At 35.6% G+C, this 22,612-nt stretch overlaps 1 protein-coding gene across 1 annotated transcript in view; it reads right to left on the bottom strand.

The window, feature by feature from the left end:
- The window catches only part of GALNT13 (polypeptide N-acetylgalactosaminyltransferase 13), a 705,305-nt gene that overhangs the window by 495,986 nt on the left and 186,707 nt on the right, over positions 1-22,612 (bottom strand). The window lies entirely within an intron of this gene.

Below are 22,612 nucleotides of genomic sequence, written 5' to 3'. Positions count from 1 at the left end.
TGCAGCCTGGGCCACCTCCAGTTGTTGTGACCTGTATCTAGCCACTGGACATATATAGCTCCAGAGGAGAAAGTGAGGCTGGTGACTCTGCACAGCCCTTCCTCACTTAAATCCAATTCATGGGCATGTCATGATATCACCTTCTTGATATCATGGTCCTTTATGAGAACAAAAGACAAATAACAACCAGCCATGGGTCCCTGTTGCAGGAGTGTTCCCAATTCCAATCTGCAGTTACAAAAATGATTCTGTGTCCTTATCACTCCCCTCTTTTTCTTGGGCTGCCTATCTCTGTCTCCTCTCACAGTCTCCATGACGCACTGTCCCAGCTTGGTCTGCCTTCCTCTCCAATTCTTTCCTGCTCTGTCTCTGTGTCATCTGCGTCTGTACTTTCTGTGCCTCATTAAAGAGCGATTGATGTATTAGTCTTCCACTTGTGGTTGGCATGCCCTTTCCTGGAGAGTACAAAAAGAAGAAAAAGTATATTTGCCCTGACATAAAACAGGACTCCTTTGTGGCCTCCTTCCTTTACGCATAGACCCAGGGCATGAGAACTAGGACTAATTTTCACAGCTGTATCTCTGAATTGTTGAATAGATTGTGATGAATCCACTGGGAGAAAGCAAGGGTAGACAAGAAACCTTATGCTCCCCCATGTGAGGGTCCCCCCACCCTTATGACTGTGTCATAATAGGGAAGATCTCCATTTCAAATCTGGGCCAGTTTATACCTCCTTAGGTAGTCTAGTGGCCCCCTGCTTCTGAGGTCTCACTAGACTGGTGCCCATCAGACATCCATAAGCTTTAATCCTACTGTATCACAGAACTCTGGAATAATTTTCCAGCCTATGAATTAATCTCCCCCATTTGGAGGGATTACAGGTTTGCACAACCATTATTAACTCTAAAGGCTTATTCAATAGAATTTCACATCCACTTAATAACTATGGAAGAAGAAGGAAGAATTTGCTTACATATTTTATTTACAAAATTCATAAGTCTAAATCCCTTTAAAATAACATTATTTTAAAGGGTCACAACATTCACAGTTTAGTTTCATGTGAATACTTCATCTACATTTCCTTCAAGTTCATTTTAACTTCTCTCCAATTTGATTTCCAAAATTAAAAAAAGTGTTCTAATAGAAGAAATATTTTAAAAATAAAAATTAGATTTTCATTAGTGATAGAAATATTTGGTGAATATAGGGATTTCATAGCTAACTTAGTGTGGATAACCCTAGAACTTAGCCTGAGAAATGATCTCAAGATTTTAAGATGATTGATTTGTGTTTTATAAGCTATGATTATTTCTGTCAAGTTGAAAAAAAGCATGGCAAATTACAAGGGAATAATGTCTGGGTCTGGACCAGAATATCACTCTTCAGTGAATTCAGGGTTTAGTATCCCAAATACCTCAAAAGAAAACTGAGAGCACTCATCATACTTCAGTTGGTTAAGAAACCATAGTTTATTAGCAGGAAAGCCATCAGTGGGAAAGGAACATGAATGAAAAGTGTCAGAAATCAGCATCAAGGATATGGGTCAAGTAAGATGATAGAAAACACATAAAGTCAACGAGGTTGAGCAAGGGTTCAGGGCTAGATATGCTAAATGTATGTTTTCCTTTCAAATTACTTTCACAGCAAAGATCTCCCACCTCATTGCATTGGCAAAACCCATTTTGCAGATAATTTTTAGGAACTATTAATAAGCACCTACTTGAACATAGAACTATCTTTTGAAGTAGGGAACACCCAACATTTAAATAAGATCTGGAAAGACCAATGTGGAGTATAAGAAAGAATTGATAGTTTTTAAAAATAATATGCAATAAGAACAATAAAGAGATGCAAAATAAAGTGCTACTTGAGGTGTGACTTGGAAACTCACATAAACTCTTCAGTTCTGTTTTCCTTCAATAAAGCTAATAGGGTTAGACTATATGGCTTCCTAGATCTCTATGGTTTTTGTTACCAAATAGGAGTATCAGATGAAGTTTCTAAACAAAATATTGTTCTTTATCTATTTCTTTTACTTTGTCATGGCCAAATAGCATAATTTTGAAGTGAATATATTAAACTTATAGAGGTTGATAATGAATTCAAAAAATTTCATCAAGTACAGGAGAAAAAAAACCAATAAATTCAAGCTTTGAAAATTAAGCCAGGGCATATAAAAATAGCTTAGTTACTTTTCAGAAAATGTTTCATATGAAACTATGCAAATACTACATAATACTTTGTAACTAATATATGTCAGAGTATACACATTATATTATTACTGTATATATTACATTTTCAGTGAAATCCATGAGTAAATCTATACCTCTCTGGGGAAAGAGTTCAGTGAAAATAGCATTGAATCCTGACTATGGAAATTATTACTTGCATGACATAGGGCGGCTTACTTCCCATTTCTGGGCATTGGTTTCCTAATGCATATATGCACATATACACGTGTACACACATTTGTGTGTGTGTGTGTGTACATACAAGTATATGTATATGTGTGTATAGATAAACAGAGAGACAGAGACAGAGAGCCTCTAAGTTAAATCACATACATTACGCTACTTCAGCAAAGTGGGACAGAAAATGGGAACACAAATTTAACCAAAGTGTAACTCTTCTGGGAACTAAGTTGATTCCATTTAACCAAAAGGCTTACCCCTTAAGGAGTACTCACTTTGGAGGGTATCCATTCCTTCCATCTGATATCATGAAAATCTTCCTAATAATTAGAGCTATCCAAAAATAGAAGGAGTTGCTTCAAGAAGTGATAGTTTCATCTTCCTTGGAAGTATCAAAGCAGGGGTTGACTTGGTTATGTTAGAATGGGGATTCCTTCATGTATTGGCTGGACTAGGTAGCCACTAAGGTTCCTTCAACTCTCATATTCTATGATTCTGTGATTCAGATAGGGAGTGTTAGGGAAATGGAAAGTTCACTATTGTTCTCATAGCTAATCTTTTTTGTTTGTGTTTTGAGGGGGGAAGGCAGGGCAATTGGGGTTAAGTGACTTGCCCAAGGTCACACAGGTAGTGTGTCAAGTGTCTGAGGCCCAATTTGAACTCAGGTCATCCTGACTACAGGGTCAGTGCTCTACTCACTGCGCCACCTAGCTGCCCCTCTCATAGCTAATCTTGAGAGAAAATAAATGAGTATAGGAAACACAGTTTCCAACTAATATTCAACTATTCAAATTTAGTATGGGCAGTGACTAGATGAAAGAATTAGTAACTCCTGATCTGGATCTTGGCTCCTCCTTATTACTCATGGCATGGGCTTAGGAGAGCTATAGTAAGGGTAGGGAACCTGAGGTCTCCAAGTCACACGTGGCCCTGTAGGTCCTCAAGTGCAGCCCTTTGAATCCAAACTTCACAGAACCATTCCCCTTAATAAAAGATTTTTTTTCTGTAAAACTTGGACTCAGTCAAAAGGTCACACCCAAGGATCTAGAAGGCCACATGTGGCCTCAAGTTGGTGGGTTACTCACCCCTGACATAGACTGAAGCTTCTACAGATGAAGGTTTTTTTTTCTCCTTGGTGACCTGTCCTTAGCAGGAATTCCAACTATTTCTTTCCATAACACATCATTTCCTAATAATTGTGGAGAAGAGGTTGAATATTCAAAGTTAAGTCCCAGCAAGAAAGTCCTGTGGCTATTTGTCCTTGGGTGCCTCCCAACTTGAGTATTTTCAGTTCCCATTTCCAGTGACTGAGAAGTACAAAACAAGATCTTTGTCCCTTTGGTTCTCCCTTGATTTTTTACTTCATAGTCAAAGGGAATGTGAAGTAGAGAACTAGAGTCATCAGATGATGCAAAGATATTTAGCAACCAAATATATAAGCCATTTTTATTTGGGCAGAAAATTTAAGGAAATGATTAAAAATAATGTTTTGGAATGTGCATTGAATTTCTAATTAATGTTACTGCTAAGCAAAGCAGGGAAAATCCTCAAAATTTATTGGAAGTTAATTAAACTGTGCTGGGTGACCATTATTCTTACCATTTGGACTAAATATTTTAGGCAACCAGAAATTATTTATTCAGATAACTGATCTATTTGATACCCATTTTTTCTAAGGAGAACTTTATTATGTCTTACAGATTAATTCTGCTTTTGTAAAACTCTAGGAATAAACTTTTCTAAAACTCCACCTGGCAATAGTTCCTTGCATGTAGGAATTTAAATATCTCTAAGCTAATCATGGCAATAGAATGTGTCAGAGTAACAATGAACTTTGCTATAGGCAGCAGAGGTCAGGGTTAGGGTAGCATGGTACAATATTCTAAGTAAATTTTCTGTTCTTACATTTGCAGTAGATGTCTATCTCATCTGGGAATGAGATATGTCACTAGGTATAAATATGTGTTATAGATAAGATTGAAATAACCAAAAATATCTTCTAACATGCACAAAATGAAGCCCAGAACTATTTTATGCTGATATAAGGGAGACATTGATATCTATCTATCTCTATCTATCTATCTATCTTTTTCTTTCATCAATCTCTTTCAATCCATATATCTCAGATATAACACATGTATAGAGATCTACAGATGAATATATATATGTATATGCAATGATATGTCCATTATATATAAATATATACACATATCTTTCTGTGTGAAGTTAGATAAATGTTTTCTAAATTTATTCTTTGCTTAGAATGACCATATCTACCTGTATCTGTCTGTGTCTCTCTTTTAATTGGACATGTAATTTCCTCAGCGTAGAAAGCTCTTAGTCAATTATTTCCTCTACCAGTAGAGCTCAGCAACTTATATTTTGACAGAGAGTTGCCTGGGACTCTGAGAGTTTCAGGGTTTCCATGTCTCCAGGATCACACAATGAGAAAGTTTCAAAGACAGGACTTGAACCCACTTCTTTCTGAGTTAAAGGTTAGTTCTCTATCCACTGCCACCTCTCTGTTAAAGTTGTAATGGAAAATTATACAAAAAATAGTAGAGTGGAGCTTATTATTTGATAAATAAGATTATTTCAATATCCTTTATCCTTCAACCCCAATTAATATCTTAATATAAGGAAAAGCATAGGATAAATGTATGTCAGGTAGAGCTAGAAAGCCTAGGAAGCACAGGAGTAGATTAAACAGGGTCAGGTAGAGAAAGGAATAGGGCAAATTATTTATCATTCATTTTTAAAACTTCATTTACTTTGATTTGCTAACAATATTTCACATTCTAAAGTACAGAATGGAAATTAAATTTTGCACTCCACTATTCAGGTGCATAATTGAAATTAAGTTTTACAAAAGGAGTGAGAGATTGTTCTATGCAAATATTTAAATATTAATATTTATTAGGTTGGGATAATTATTTTCTAAGTAAAGTACACATTTAAGAATTCACTTGAAATATTGATTTTTTAAAGACTGTGATATGCTGCTAGAATTTTTATTTCTAAGTAGATACATGTAAGTTGTTTGCAAATGTTGCTACAATAATTTTTTAAGCATAACATTTAAATTAGATCATTACTAAGTCATTTTACTGTAATTCTATTATGAATTAGAAAATAAAATGTTCCAAATAATTCAATAAATATTTATCATTATTATTTTAAGTTTTAGAAATGATAATGTAAAATAAAGCACCTAAAGTGATAAAACATAAAGTCAGAAATTCAAGTATATAATTAAGCTCATCTTCATCTCCCTAAAAACTAACTTATTTTGGATGCCTCTATTTTGCTAATATTACTACTAGTCTCTGGGATCACTAGACTTGAGGACACAGGATTGTCCTGGCCTGCCTCCTCATATCCCCCAAATTGAGGCACCATGTTGTATCAATTTTACCTCCAAAATAACTCTCACATCTATATAATTTTTTGCCTCTTTTAATAGCCATTATTCTGGTTCAGGCTCTCTCCTCACTTGGATGACTGAAATAATCTCTTACCTACTCTCAAACAAGGTCACCATTCTATTAAATCCTAAACAATAGGATCAGGTTAGCTTTTATTGATGTACAGCCATTATTATGTTATTCTTCCCCAAAACAAAAACAAGACAAAACAAACAAACAAAACTTTGTCCCAGTACATAATCAATAAAGACTAAAGTCTTTATATTGGGATAAAACTAAAGTCCCACACTATCTGTTCTCAAAGTATGCTGCCAGTTTTATTTGCTACCACTTCCCCTCTCTGCCCCCACACCCAACCCCTTGTACTGTGCCAAGAGTTAGGGATTTAATTTAAAGTTACAAGCATTCCTGGCCCAAAGGCCATTATATTCTAATGATAGCAATGTGGTAAAGCAATATAGGGATGGGTTTTGCATCAGAATGACTTAAATTCAAATTCAGGTTCAGACACTTACTAAATTGACTAGGTTGACCCTGAGTAAGTCACTTAAAATTGGTTTGTCTCAATTTCCTTAACTGTAAAATGGAGATAATGATAGCATTGAGGTTCCCAGATGGTTATGAGGATCAAAGGAGATAAAATTTATAAAGCACTTAGTGCAGTGCCTGGGACATGGTAGGTACCTCAGAAATGCATATGTCCTTCCTTTCTAATGGGAGAGACTTTATGTATACAAATAGGTATATACAAGATATCTGTAGAGTAAGATACAAAATAACCTAAGAGGTTACATTCTAGACCCACACAAGGCAAGAATATGGGAGATGAAGCATCCTCTCTGAAGAAAAGCAAGTAGAATGATATGGCTGGACCAATGTGTGGAGGATGGTAATGTGTCCTGTTATGTATGCACTTTCCTTGTTTTGTTGTGAAAATGCCCAAGAGTTCTCAGATTGAGCCCCAGGTGAATAAATATAAAACATCAAAGGAGCTATAGAGAAACAGAAATCTAATTACGTAGAAAATAAGGGGATCGAGTTCCTAAGTACTAGAGTATTTTGCAATTCTAGAAAGACTGTTGACAAGTGAAATTCAGTACTGGTTTTTATGGATCATGTTTCGACAACTTCCTGAGCAGCACTCCCTTCTTAGATAATAGCTATTGGAAGCAGCCTTGATATTAACATCACATTGTGCCCAAAACTTGCATGAAGGAGGCTGTATCTTTTCTGACAGGGAAAGACTCTCGCTTTCACATGTTACTACCACCAGGCTTCATGATGAGCTTACATGAGGAACTAAAGAGGCAAAGAGAGATGCTTCCTACTTTCATCCTGGACTCTTGTTGGCTGTAGGAATTGGAGAGGACTGGACCTTTAACCTTATTGGTATAGAAAATCTCCCAGTCAGGAAAATCTCTTTACCAAGAGAGTTAAGCTCTTTCTCTGCAGTTTACAATGTCAGAGTGTTGCCTAGAGCACTGAGAAGATAAGTGACTTATCCAAGGTCACATAGCCATTACCAACAAGAGACACATCTTTAACTCAGGACTTCCTAATTTTAAATCCAGCTTTCTATCCACTAAACCTTGTAGTCTATCTTTGATGATCTTAATACAGTTTGGCTTAGTATTAATGTAGTCTGAAATTCATTTATATTGAAGTCTTGGAACTTGAGGACCCTCTGGGCTTTTTCACAACTTCTGGCAATATCTCTTGCCCATCCCATTCCTTTCTTTTCCAATTCCTTTAACTGGATTATAGAATCACAGTATTTCAGGGTTCAAATGGATATCAAATGTCATTTAGTTTAATCTGTAGCTAAAATGTATTTCTTCTATAACATTCATAATAGTAGTCAACACATTTAAATATGAACAGTGACAGCCCAGGAACTCACTACATCCTGAGGCAAATCATCTCATTTCTAGAAAATTCAATTGGTTAGGAAATCTTCCTTACATCAAGTTTAAGTCTGCTTCTTTCCAACTTCCAAGCATTGCTCCTAGTTTTGCGGTCTATGGACAAACAAAATAAGTCTTAGTTGTCTTCCATATAACAACTCTCCAAATACTTGAAGACTGCTATTACAGCCTCCCTAAGTCTTCTCATATCAAGAAATTATATCTTCAGTTCTATTGCCTAAATATTGAATGGCATGGTTTCCAGTTGCCATGCCATCTTGGTAACTCTCCCACAGAACATATTCCAAATTAACAATATCCTTCCTAAAATTCAACAACCAGAACTGAACACAAAACTCTATGTATGGACTAAGGAAGAGTACAGAGATGGCTGACTCCTTTCAAATCTCATGGCATTTTCTTTACAATTCTCTTATTACAGTTTAAAATAGCATAACTGCCATGTTAGAAGTACTTTGTTATGTGTTGGACTTTGAATTAGGAGAAACCCTTGTTTGATACCCTTTGACTCTTGGCAGTGGTATGATGCTGGACAAGTCCCTTAACCACTCTGAGTTTCAGTTTCTTCATCTGTAAAAAGGGACCACCATTGTTACAATGAAATGAAATAGTATATGCAAAGTGCTTTCAAACTTCAAAGCACTATATTCCATGCTAGTTATTATTTTGTCTATTATTGGTGCATTTATCTAATCCTGCATACTTTGACACAAACTCCTTAATGGCCAGCATGGTCCACCTCTTTGCTTACAGAAACAGGCATGTATTTAGAAAAAGCAATATAGGTAGGTAGGTAGGTAGATAGGTAGGTAAATAGATAGAGGTATTTATAGACATTTAAATAGAGAAATACAGATAGAAATATGGAGAGAGAGAGAGAGAGAGAGAGAGAGAGAGAGAGAGAGAGAGAGAGAGAGATGGGTGGGGAGTGTATACACACAAAATATATTGAATTAATGAGTGAATGCAATAACTTTCCTAGGTTAATATATGAAGAAAATAAATATCTAATCTCACCAACACAGTGATGATATTGTTCTATGAAATAGGAAGTCATATAGCTCTGCTTAGGAAGAGAAAGAAGCAGCTCAAAGGATTAGGAAAGGCTGTCTCAAAGAGTAGCAGTTAACTCCTTCATAGGAGGATTTCAGGGAAAGGCTAGCTTGCTACTTGTCAGATATCCTGGTAAGGGAATTATTTTCCAAGTAAGGGTTAGATGTCCCCTGAGATCCCTTCCAAAGCAGAAATTCTGTGATTCTGAGACTTCAGAAAGTTTATTTAGTTTATACTATTTGGGAAATAATTCTATACCTTGAACCATGTTCCTCATCTACTATTTTATAATTGCTTAAAATTATCTAGCATAAGCTAACAAAATGCTAATCTTTCTTTTATTCCTTTGAAAAAAGTAAAACCTTTTCCACTAGTGACTAGAAATCTGGCGTGTTAACAAAAGGGTTATGTGTTTCTATTAAAATATGGCTCCAAGTCTTATAGTATAACTTTGAATAGGGCAAATATCACAGAAGTTAATTACCAGATAACTGACAATTTTCCCATTCTTCCAGGTGAAAGAAAATGAGAAATATTTGGTGGATCCAAGAACCTTGGTTGGGATGAGTCATGTCTAACTCTTCTGTGGTTTTCTTGACAAATATACTAAGGGAGGTTGCCATTTTCTCTTCCAGTTGATCCAGTGGATCCTTTTTTGTCAGGCAATCAGAGATTAAATGACTTGCCTAGGTCATACAGCTAGGCAGTTTCTAATTCTAGATTTGAACTCAGGTCTTTATGACTCCAGGACTCATGCTCTATCCATTGAGTCATTGTTTCCTGCTTTACTCATAGTGAACATTTAATGGGTGCTGTTTTTGTTCATCCATTCAGAGGATGCTAAGAATCACAGTTTTTAGATTATCAATAAACTTTAAGCTCCTTATGCTAATTTAAATGTAACATCCTTGTCCAATGACCAACTAGTGAATGCAAAAATTGAGTTGTTTCCATCTTAATATCCTCAATTTAAATGGATCTAGGAGAATGAAATAAAATTGTGATTAAATGGAAGGTTTTTTCAAATACTGTCAGGACTTAAAGTCAAATAAAGGAATTATTTTAGAGTTGGTTTGGTTGTATGTATTTGTCCAGATTTGTCATATGACAATGTTGAATACATTGACTTCAAGACAATGTTGGGCATGGGTGAGGATGGTGGCAAATGGATTAGAATGTGATTCAGGAGTAAAGAATGAGAAGTACTAAAGAAGATTCATGCCAATAATCCACAAGTAATTTCTTCAAGAAAATTAGTATAAGACACAACATGGTGAGCACCAAATACCATAACTGAAAATGAAATTGATTAAATTGATATTTTAACAGAAAATAAGTGATGTATTACTTATATGCAAATAATTTCAGTACTGGCTGCCTCTGTCCAGTCACACTAGCAACTTATTAAAGAGAGCTAAACTGGAAGAAAAGGCATGAAGGAAAGGGTATGAGGAAAGGGTATGGCATATCAAAAGAACTACCACCTTACTAACATAAAGAAATTGACCAGTGGAAACAGAAGGCAGAGTCAAGATGGCAAAGGGAAAGGAGGGACTCACCTGAGCTCTCCCCCAAACTGCTTCAAATACCTTTAAAAGTGACTCTGAACAAATTCTAGGGTGGCAGAACTCACAAAGAGGCAGAGTGAGGCAGATTTCCAGCCCAAGACAACCTGGAAGACTGGCAGGAAGGGTCTGTTCCACTGGGCTGAGAGAGCAGTATAGTCTGGTGCAGGACGTGCCAACACAGACCCAGTCCCACCATAGCCAGAGCAGATCCGGGGGACTGAATCACTGGCAGCAGTGGCAGTTTCCAGACTTTTCAGCCCACAAACACCAGAGACAATTTAGGTCAGTGAGAGGGGTCTGTCAGAACTGGGTGAGAGAGAAGAACAGTCCAGTGCAGGGTGTGCTAATATAGCCCTAGCCCCAGAAATCCAGCAGCAGTCATTGGGAGTGACTGAATTGGAAGCAGCAGCAGCAGTGACAGTGGCTGCTCCTGGGGCTATCAGCCCACAGACAGAATGTGTGAAAGTCACCTATTTTGACTTCTGGGAGCCAAGATGGAGGGGGTAAGCAGTAAGTTGCTCTCATAGTCCCTTACGGACTTTAAAAAAAAAAACAGACAATATTGCCTGAGGAAAAATCCTGAAATAGTGGAGCCTGGAGAAAAATCAGATGCAACAGTCTTTTAGCTTGGGATGATGGGGGATTAAGAGGAAGGTCTCTCTTGCTGTGACTGAAGGAGAACAACACAAGATAGGATGTGTCCCAGAAAGCCAGGGGCAAACCACACCTCAGCAAACCAATAGAGGATCCTGAGCCTCAGGGTGATGGAGCAGGCAAGTGCCAACACCAGTCACACACCAGCCACCACCACTAGCTCCGGATCAGCACCAGGTATGCTACTAGCCTCCAGCTGCCAGCACCTGAGGCCCCAGCACACAAAAACAGTAACCAGACCCCTGGTTCCCAACACAAAAAGCCTGGGACAGTGCTCCATGTGCCCCAGAACAGAGATCAACTTTAAAAGCCAGGAAAAAAGGCAAACAACATGAACAAAAAGCAACAAAGAAAAACAATGACCATAGAGAAGTACCTTGATGACAGGGAAGATCAAAGCACAAATTCAGGAGAGGACAACATTGCCAAAATACCCACATCTGAAAACTAAAAGGGGAATATGAACTGGTGTCAAGTCCCAAAAGCCTTCTTGGAAGAGCTCAAGAAGGATTTTTAAAGTCAAATTAGAGAGGTAGAAGAAAAAGTGAACAATTCCTTTAAAAATACATTTTTTTGAAAAATTTAATTTATTCAATATTTTTAGTTTTCAGCATTGATTTTCACAAAAGTTTGAGTTACAAATTTTCTCCCCATTTCTAACCTCCCCCCTCCAAGATATCATATATTCTGCTTGTCCCATTCCCCAGTCAGCCTTTCCTTCTGTTACCCCACTCCACCCCATCCCCTTTTCCCTTACATTCTTGTAGGGCAAGATAAATTTCTATGCCCCGTTGCCTGCATATCACATTTCCTATTTGCATAAAAAAAATTTTTTCAACATCTGTTTTTAAAACTTTGAGTTCCAAATTTTCTCCCCTCTTTCCTCCCCACACCCGCCCCCCAAGAAGGCAAGCAATTCAACATAGGCCACATGCGTATAACCCTTCCACAATACTCATGTTGTGAAAGACTAACTATATTTTGCTCCTTCCTATCCTATCCCCCTTTAGTCAATTTTCTCCCTTGATCCTGTCCCTTTTTGAAAGTCTTTGTTTTTGATTACCTCCTCCTCCTATCTGCCCTCCCTTCTATCATTCCCTCTTTTTATCTCATTCCTCCTTCTTTCCTGTGGGATAAGATACCCAATTGAATGTGTATGTTATTCCCTCCTCAGGTCAAATCTGATGAGAGCAAGATTCACTCATTCCCCCTCACCTGCCCACCCTTCCCTCCCAACAGAACTGCTTTTTCTTGCCACTTTTATGTGAGATAATTTACCCCATTCTATTTCTCCCTTTCTCTCTCTCTCAATATATTCCTCTCTCATCCCTTAATTTGATTTTACTTTTTTAGATATCATCCCTTCATATTCAACTCACCCTGTATGCATATATATGTATGTATGTATGTATATTCCCTTCAGCTATCCTAATACTGAGGTCTCATGAATTATACACATCATCTTTCCATGTAGGAATGTAAACAAAACAGTTCAAATTTAGTAAGCTCCTTATGATTTCTCTTTCTTGTTTACCTTTTCTTGCTTCTCTTGATTCTTGTGTTTGAAAGTCAAATTTTCTATTCAGCTCTGGTCTTTTCACTGAGAAAGCTTGAAAGTCCTCTATTTTATTGAAAATCCATATTTTGGCTAGAAGCATGATACTCAGTTTTGCTGGGTAGGTGATTCTTGGTTTTAATCCTAGCTCCATTGACTTCTGGAATATCATATTCCAAGCCCTTCGATCTCTTATTGTAGAAGCTGCTAGATCTGGTATTATTCTGATTGTGTTTCCATAATATTCAAGTTGTTTCTTTATGGCTTCTTGCAATATTTTCTCCTGGATCTGGGAGCTCTGGAATTTGGCAACAATATTCCTAGTTTTCTTTTTGGGATCTTTTTCAGGAGGCAATCGGGGGATTCTTTCAATTTCTATTTTATCCTCTGGCTCTAGAATATCAGGGCAGTTCTCCTTGATAATTTCTTGAAAGATGATATGTAGGCTCTTTTGTTGATCATGGCTTTCAGGTAGTCCAATAATTTTTAAATTATCTCTCCTGGATCTATTTTCCAGGTCAATGGTTTTCCACTGAGATATTTGACATTGTCTTCCATTTTTTCATTCCTTTGTTTCTGTTTGATAATATCTTGATTTCTCATCAAGTCACTAGCTTCCACTTGCTCCAATCTAATTTTTAAGGTAGTATTTTCTTCAGTGGTCTTTTGGACCTCCTTTTCCATTTGGCTAATTCTGCCTTTCAAGGCATTCTTCTCCTCATTGACTTTCTGGAGCTCTTTTGCCATTTGAGTTAGTCTACTTTTAAGGTGTTATTTTCTTCAGTATTTTTTTGGGTCTCCTTTAGCCAGTCCTTTACTTGTTTTTCATGGTTTTCTCGCATACTTCTCATTTCTCTTCCCAATTTTTCCTCTACTTCTCTAACTTGCTTTTCCAAATCCTTTTTGAGGTCTTCCATGGCCTGAGACCAGTCCATGTTTTTCTCGGAGGCTTTTGAGGTAGGCTCTTTGACTTTGTTGACTTCTTCTTAAAAGCACAATTGACAAAATGGAAGGAAAACTACATTGAATAAAACAACTCCTTAAAAAGTAGAACAGGCCAAATGGAAAAGAAGGTACAAAAGCTAATTGAAGAAAACAATCCATTAAAAATTAGAATTGGGCACATGAAAGCTAATGACTCTATGAGACATCAAAAATCAGTCAAACAAAATTAAAAGAATGAAAAATGGATGAAAATATAAAATAATTCATTGGAAAATCAACAGACCCAGAAAATAGAAGAAGAAATAATTTAAGAATTATTGGTATACCTGAAAGCCACAATCAAAAAAAGAGCCTAGATAGCATCTTTCAAGAAGCCATCAAGGAAAACTGCCCTGAGGTCCTAGAACCAGAGGTAAAACAGTCATCAAAAGAATCCACTGATCACCTCCTGAAAGAGATCTCAAATTGAAAATACCAAGAAATATTGCAGCCAAATTCCAGAATTATCAAGTCAAGGAGAAAATACTGCAAGCAGCCAGAAAGAAACAATTCAAATATCATTGAACCATAATCAAGATTATGCAGCACCTTGCAGCTTCTACATAAAAAAATCAGAGGGCTTTGAATATGATATTCAGTAAGGCAAATGAGCTTGGATTCCAACCAAGTATCAACTACCCAATGAAACTGCACATAATCTGTGCTCTGCTTGGTGTACTTTTCTATTATCCTGGTCCTCAATAAGGTGGGACCATTAATGCATAAATGTTTAAAGGCTCCTCTATTTAAATGCAAATACTTAGCATTTAATCTTTAGGTACATGGAAAAAAAAAGCAAAATGGGCATTTGCCAATATTCAGTAAATTTAATTAGTACAAATAGCCAAATTGATTAATCCATGCAAAATATTTGGGGTTCTTTTGGATTTGTGTTATCTACTTTGGCTAACTATATTGCTCAAATTCACCGGATAATTGCTTAATCTCTGCTTCACTTAATGCCTTACCACATTATGGCCATAACCGTAATTTAATTTCCATTTTGTCAGTACTGAGATCAGTGACTAGATCAACCATTCTGGGATTTGCATTGGTCTTTCAGATGACTGTGATTTTTTTTTTAATCTAACTCAAAAACAAGCTATGTTTTCTTTTACATTACTATCTTTCCCAAAGCAAGTATTAATTTTTGCTTTTAGTTCACCATTCTGTTGATTGCCATCAACAATAAAATTCTGTAGCCGATATTATTACAACAAATTACATAAATATGTTCTTTATTGCTCATATGGTAAAAGAAATGTTTTCTGATGAGGATACTCATTTCAAATATCTGGTGATTTAAAATTTCATTTCCACTAAATCATTTATCCCAAGTTTACTTACTCATAGACTTCTGTAAAGTAACATAACACTATTTTATTGTATAGTAGATGTTATTCCATTAACTTTTTAATGCTAAGTATTTGCATCTCTATATGAATTGCATCATATGTGTCAACATGGCAATTATGCATGTTTAATTTATGTTTCTTATATAGGTTATCCCAAACGGTTTAATAGCTAAAAGCTACACCAAGATTTTTTGAAACTCCCTATGTGGGAATATTTTCTAAATATAAATAGGAAAAAATAGCCTCCAGATCCTTCCTATGGCACAGCATAGTGTAATATCATCAACTTTATACAGTCTTAGAAACCAAAGGACTACTCTTAGGTTAGATATAACTTATCATGTACTGTGACCTCATACTTCTTGTATGTTATTAAAATTTAAATCCAGTACCCAATCTTCATTGAGAACATTAGTGCATCACTATCAGTTATGACCATTTCTCCCAGGAAATGTATTTTAATAGATTAAATAATATTTGATAATAACTATGTCTTTGGATAAACTCAAATCACTTTTAATCTTTGTGAAAACTTTATATTTTTATTAATTTAAATATAAGACCACTTTTCCAGCTATGGTAATTTACATTCCTTAAAATTAATTTGGGAATGTGCTTTTTATATAACAGAAAAATAGCCTATATTGAACTTTTTTAAACCTAAAATCACTCTGCCTTTAAACTACATGAGAGCAATATTACAACAGAAATCTTGGGTGCATTAAACCAAGCAAATTGCCATCTTGAAAACTTATATTTTGCTTTAATTCATATAAAACCTCTAATATTGAAAATGGGTTGCATTCCTAATGGTTTTATTTAGATTTTTCTTAAAAACCAAATTTCCTCTAAAGAAAAGCATGTAAAGTCAAATCGATCACCATAATACAAACAATCCAAACTATTCTCCCAATGAGTTGCAATCTAGACTGGTGTGGGAAACCTGTGGCCTCGAAACTGCCTGTGGCCCTGTAGGTCCTCAAGTGCAGCAGATTCAGTCAAAGGACTGCACCTAAGGAGCTAGAGGGCCACATGGGGCCTTAAGAGTACAGGTTTCCCACTCCTGATCTAGACTGCCAGAAGTATTGAAGTGCATGTAGTTTAACAAAACTACCCAATAGAATGAGGGCATTCTTGCCAAGACAAAGCATGAAATGCAGACAGCCATATGCTGAGCTTATGATCAATAACATGGTTCCAAAATAGGCTTCTGCCTATCTACATTTTAATGTTAAAATTTGGGGGTATAATTAAATGTCTATCTAGTTCAAGGCAGCTCTATAATCTAAATGATCTACTTATTTGTTCAAATTCTGTACCTTTGACTATTCATTCACTACTTGTCATAAAAGTCACTAGCAATTATCTCATGTCACAGTGAATATTAAAACTTTCCTCAAAATAAAAAACAATTATTCCCTGAAACCCATATATATATATTTCTTCCTGTTATATACGAACTGAAATCACTCAGAGTCAAATAAAAGTAGATGAAATATTTAATTACATTTAAATTACACACTACAATAATTGGATATATCTCATATCACTGATTTCAGTATCCATATCCTTATTTTATGTTCTTTTAATTAATCTAAAATTACTTGATATGACTTATTAAAGAAAACATGACAAAGGAGGTACATGATACCTAAACCTTCTTTGAAAAATTATTTCAAATTATTTGTGAAAGGAGGGTTAGTGATTATGATGCAAACAGTCAGGAAAAGCACATCAAGGAAAAATTTTAAAATATATAAAAATGAGTAAATTGATGATCAGGAAAACATAAATAACATCTAATATTTATATGGCACTTTAAGACTTATAAAGCACTTTATACCAATTATTTCATCTGATTCTCACAGCAATCCTGTAAGTGCTATTATTATCCTTGTTTAACAGATAAAGAGAGCACTGTTAGTACTGCCACTTTAAATTGAACATAGGCTTTAAAAAATCAAGTTGTATATAATGCACATTGAAGATTTAAAATGCAATTCTCTATTATCCTATTGTTTACATACAGAAATGTTCATATTTGCTAATGTTTGTTAAACACATAATAGGAAAAAAAGAGTATTTCTTTTTTTAATGTTGTTAAAATCCTTCAAAATCTTGGTTTGTTCATAAAATAATAGTTGGATAACATACTATATCTTACAAATTATTAACTAAGACACCAATGAACAACTGAAATTAAGCTTTTCTGTTCTTTGTAGGTGTAACAACAATTCGGCTAGCAGCTACTGTGGCTGTGTAAAACCAACAGCAACCAGCACACAGAAGGTGGCTAACACAGGGTCTTTGGTCTGCTTTACTAAGGAAAGCAATGTTCAGGGGTTCTCTTACTTTAATCCAACACACAAATATCATTCACTTAGTTTAGGAGGAAAAGCTAGCAACCTGAACTTCAGAGCAAATACAAACAAATTACAAACATATACAATATAAACAGAGCAGATCACAATTCATAGTTACCAGAGAAGCATCAACATCTGGGTTTACAAGCCGGGGACTCTTAAAATGGCTGCTCAGAGTCCCATGGCACAATGGGGAACACCAGCCTCTGGGTTTATATATCTTGTTCAGGATCAAAGGACATCACAATGTGTGACTCAAACCCACGTGACCTAAAAGTGTCACAAACCTGTGACTCAAACCCACATGGCCTAAAAGCCTCTGGTGTCACAAACCCATCACTCAAACCCATGCAAACCAGGCTTTCCCATAAGGCAAGGAGGTCATCAAAGACTCCTAATTTAAGCAAAGAAGCAAAGGTCAGACTCATTAAGGGCACTTGATTAAATAAGCACTCCAAGAGAAAACAGTAAAAAAAAGTCCCACCTTAATTACCAATACAGTATGCAACTTCCAATATAGAATTCCTGATAAAAGCAATTCATTTTTTAATCATTGTCATTATCATCACATTTTTAAAAAATGCCAATTTCCTTAAGGAAGCGATTAAATGATGAGACTGAATAAGCATATGCTTGTATACTGTTTTTCGTTACAAAATTCTTTAAATAACTTATCTCATATAATTGAAGCTAGAGGGAATACTTGAGGTCATTTTGACCAATCCCTGTATTTTAAAAATAGTCAATTCCTATAGAAATCAAGATACATATCCACTGTCAGTAAGATTGTAAATAATTGATATTGTACTGAATCTGACAGTTATTAACAAAAGGAGCTTGGTGTCCAGTAAATCATGGAAGTAGAATAATTGTGATTTGGGGTTAGATAGAGGTTAGGACTTCCATGATTAACAAAACTCCTGAAATTCCTTCATTTGATAAAAAGTTCCTATTTTTCCCATTTCTTTCAATGTTTTATTCCTCTTGAACCTATTATATATCTTTATCAGGACTTCTAATCCCTATGCATCTTTCCCAGAGCATCTTCCCTATGATTGAGTGTCATATGTGGGAAACAGAGAAGGCAAATGTAAGTAAATCACAGGGGAATATAAGAATGGGTGTAATGTCTACTGAGTTTAGAAAGACAAATTGGGGCCAGTTTCAGTATGGCTTTAAGAATTAAGCAAAGGGGTTAACATTATATCCTAGATGGTCTAGAGAGTCACTGGAATTGGGTGAAGGGAGTCATATATCTGTACTTAATGAAATTTATTTTGGAAGCAGTGTAAAGGATAGACAAGACAGCGAGAGGTGTGAGGCACAAAGACTAATCAGCAAGTTACTGCAATAGCCTAGGCCTGAGATGATGAAGGTCTATACTCAGATGGTAGCACTGTCAGAAGAGAGAAGTATAACATTTATGAGAGAAGTCACAAAGATGGAATCAATACGAGTTAGCAGCAGATTAGATATGATGGGTGATGAGGTATTTGTAGTCACTGGGTGAACCACACTGACAACAGATTTCTGGACCTACCTCAGTTCCTTTTCTATTCAATTATTGTCCTACTTCAATTTCTGTCTTGTGAGAGAACTTTTTTTGCATTGTTTTAAGTTGGCCCTGAATGGCTGGGAAGATGGATCACCTTTACCTGTTGCTTAGAGACCCTTATCCATGGACTTAGGTTTTAGTGACCAAGAATCCAGTCAGATCTGAAGACTGATACAAGGAATTTTCTCATAATTATACATCTCAAACAAACCCATATGTATTATCTGAAAACTGTACCCATTCTGATCAATTAGTTATTGTCTCCATGTTCCTTTGATTGAATACAGACACTTGGGGTGAGTGAGATATCACTTTTTCTGATTTCAGGGAATTTCAACTGTTTGTGCTCCCCTTCCCAAATCAGGAAGCCCTGAATTTTCCCTTCAAATAGAAATCATATTAACTAATTATGCATCCTGTTTTGTATTCTATTTGCTGCTGTTATCTTATAATGCATAAATATGTCTCCCCCTGTATCTGGGGTCCAGTGACAAACCTGAGGAGGCCTGGGCCCATTTTATTATGAAATCGGTGAACCTTTATTTCTTCAGTCATTTCATCTTTCACCCAGTAGAGCAAGATAGTGAAAAGTAGAAGATGATACCTAGTTTGTGACCCTGGGGAAATTGGAAGAATTGTGGTAGCCTTGACAATGAAGGGCAATTTGAAAAGCCTTTGGGAGAAAGAGCGAGTTTAATTTTACACATGTTGCTATCTATAGGTCATCCATTTTGAAATGTCCAGTAGGCAATTAGACTGAATTTATCTCCTTTCTCTCTACTTATACATATAGCTAATATGGTATTTAACTAATTGGTTGCCATACTAAAGGGAAAAAAATAACTTTAACTCTGCCACAGCTGAGATAATAAAAGGAAATATACTACCTCCTTCCTATCTTTGGAAAATGAGTGATTCTCATAAGTGGAGGTAAAAAAGCATGGCATAATCTATTTTAAGTTTACATAGGCATACATGTGTAAAATTTGTTTCAGTTAGATGACTGTGATATCAGAGTTTGTGACCAAACCAGAAAAAATAGTGAAGTAGGTGTTTAGGAAGAATATGAAATATCCCACTGGGAAAAGTTATTTTTTTAAAGAAAAAAGATATATCAAGAAAGGTTTCTTGAGTATGAATAACAAACGAATTATGGAACAGTTTCCTGTAAAAGCAGTGGAGTCTCAGTCACCATAGTTATTTTAAAACAAATTGTAAATAATGCTTGAAGTATTTTTATAGTGTAAGAAGCCTTCATTTTCAGCCAGGGAGACTAAATAACTATTCAATTCATTGAAATTTTTAATTTTTGCATATATGTGTATAATTTCCCTACTTTATACATGAATAAATTGAGGCTGAGAGAGTTTAAGTAACTTGCCAAGCTACGGAGTGTCTATGGTAGAACTTGAAATCAGACCTTCCTGACATCAAATCCAGCACTCTGTCCATTATACCATGTAACTGCCAACAGTTTCCTTACCAGAAGGGGTCCTACAGTGAAGAAATCACAGATCTAGACCTTCCCTGACATACCCCTCCTCAAAAAAGAAAATATAATAAGGTACTTATTCCCATTTATCTTCAACTCAACATGGAAAATAACTACATTATCTACCTATAACAATTTAGAATGCTTACAAAATAACTTATATTTTAATAATATCATTAATTTTTACTTTTTAGAAATGTGGGATAAGTTAGAATATTGAATTGGGAGAATTGTGAATGACTCCTAGATTGAAAACTTTGGCAACTAGAAGAATAGTGGCGTCCTCCATAGAATATGAGGAGATAAAGAGGAGAAAAGCATTTAGGAGAAAAGATGAGTTTCATTTGGTATATATTGACCTTGAGATGTCTATGGGAAATCCAGATGTAGGTATCTAGCAAGTCAATGATGATGCCAGATAGCAACTTGAGAGAGAGTTATGAAAGGTGGATATTTAGATTTGGGGGGTCATCTGCTTAGAGATGATAGCTGAAATCACAGTAGCTAATGAGATTAAGCAGAGAGAAAAAGTAGAGAAAACAAAGTTGGGTGAGTTTTGGATAAGAATGAATCATCTGTCAAAGGCAGGTAGAAATATAACCACAGCAGAACAGTATCATGAAAACCCAGGCAAAATTTTATGACCTTATCATGGGTTCTTCCTACATGACTGAGCAGAATGTAACCCATCTCTGATTTTTCTTTTATTTCTTTATTTTTAGTTTTAACATTCACTTTTCTATGATTTTAAGTTCTAAATTTTCCCCTCCTTTCTCTTCCCTTTCCCCAAGATGGCACACAATCTGATATAGACTATATGTGTACAATCATGTTAAACACATTAGTCATGTTGTCAAAGAAGAACCAGAACAACAGGAAAAAAACCACAAGAAAGGAAAAAACACCAAAAAAATAGAAAATAGCATGCTTTGATCTGCATTCAGACTCCATAGTTCTTTCACTGGGTTTGTATAACATTTTCCATCATGAGTCTTTTGGAATTGTCTTATATTATGGCATTGCTGAGAAGAGCTAAGTATATCCAAGTTGGTCATAGCACAGCGTTGCTGTTAGCGTGTACAAGGTTCTCCTGGTTCTGCTAACTTTACTCACCATCAGTTCATGTAAGTCTAAGTTTTTTTGAAATCTACCTGCTCATTATTTCTTATGGAACAATAATATTCCATTACATTATATACCACAACTTGTTCTTCCATTCTCCAATTAATGGGCATCTCCTCAGTTTTCGGTTCTTTGCCTGTCTTTGACTTTTCATCCTGAACAATTCTTCCTCCATGCTTTAATATATTCTCCCTATAGAGCTGAGGTAAAGTGCTGGAAATCTTACTCCAAAATCTTCATATATTTCATGGATGCTGCAATAACATTCAGGTTTTCTATTTGTTAATTCTCATTAAAGAAAAGGCCATATTCATATATGTATGTATATATATATATATATTATATATATGTACATATATAAATTCATGATATCATTTATGTTATTTCACATATAAAAATATTATTTATAATATACTAAAAGATAGATATATCCACCATACATATTTCCACTGACTTTTTATTCACATAATGGTTCCCCCCCTCCCAAGGCATTGGTGATTTATGTTCATCTTACTCATCATCTCACTCATCTCCCATTGAGTGGTCAAAGTGTTCTTCCTAAAGTGGAGGTCTGACCACATCTCCCCACCTCTCTCAATATTTCAGTGCTTCCCTATTACCTCCAACATTAAATATATATAAATGTCTATTTGGCTTTTAAAGTCCTTCATAACCTTGTCCTTCTTTACAATCTCATTATATTTTACTCCCATTAATGTATTCTACAATCCAGCAACATTAGCCCTCCTGTTGTTCCCTCAACTTTTTCCCTCAACTCAAAGTTTTTTGACTGGCTGCTGCCCATACATAAAATGTTTTTACTTCTAACCTCTACCTTCTTGCTTCTCTGGCTTCCTTAAAGACTTAATTTGAATCTCACTTTCACACCCATATTCTCTTGTATTTTCAATTCTTCTCAAGTGTCAAGTTTGTTCCTTGTGCTTACACAAAATTTAATTGTTCTTTTTATTACCATAGTTAGCCTGTTTGTCTAATTCAAGGACAAGACTAATGATTTTTCATGAAATTTATCATCCAAATTTCACTGGATTGTTGTATTTTGGGAGAATTACAGTAACTAGTCTATAGTAATATCTACAAAAGCAGAGTTAACTTTGCTCTTGGAAAAGAACATAACCATTCCAATGGT

The sequence above is a fragment of the Trichosurus vulpecula genome, chromosome 2 (genome assembly GCF_011100635.1).
Source record: "Trichosurus vulpecula isolate mTriVul1 chromosome 2, mTriVul1.pri, whole genome shotgun sequence".
Taxonomy (NCBI): domain Eukaryota; kingdom Metazoa; phylum Chordata; class Mammalia; order Diprotodontia; family Phalangeridae; genus Trichosurus; species Trichosurus vulpecula.
Note: the sequence above shows the minus strand (reverse complement) of the source record. Positions and strands in the feature narration are given on the sequence as shown.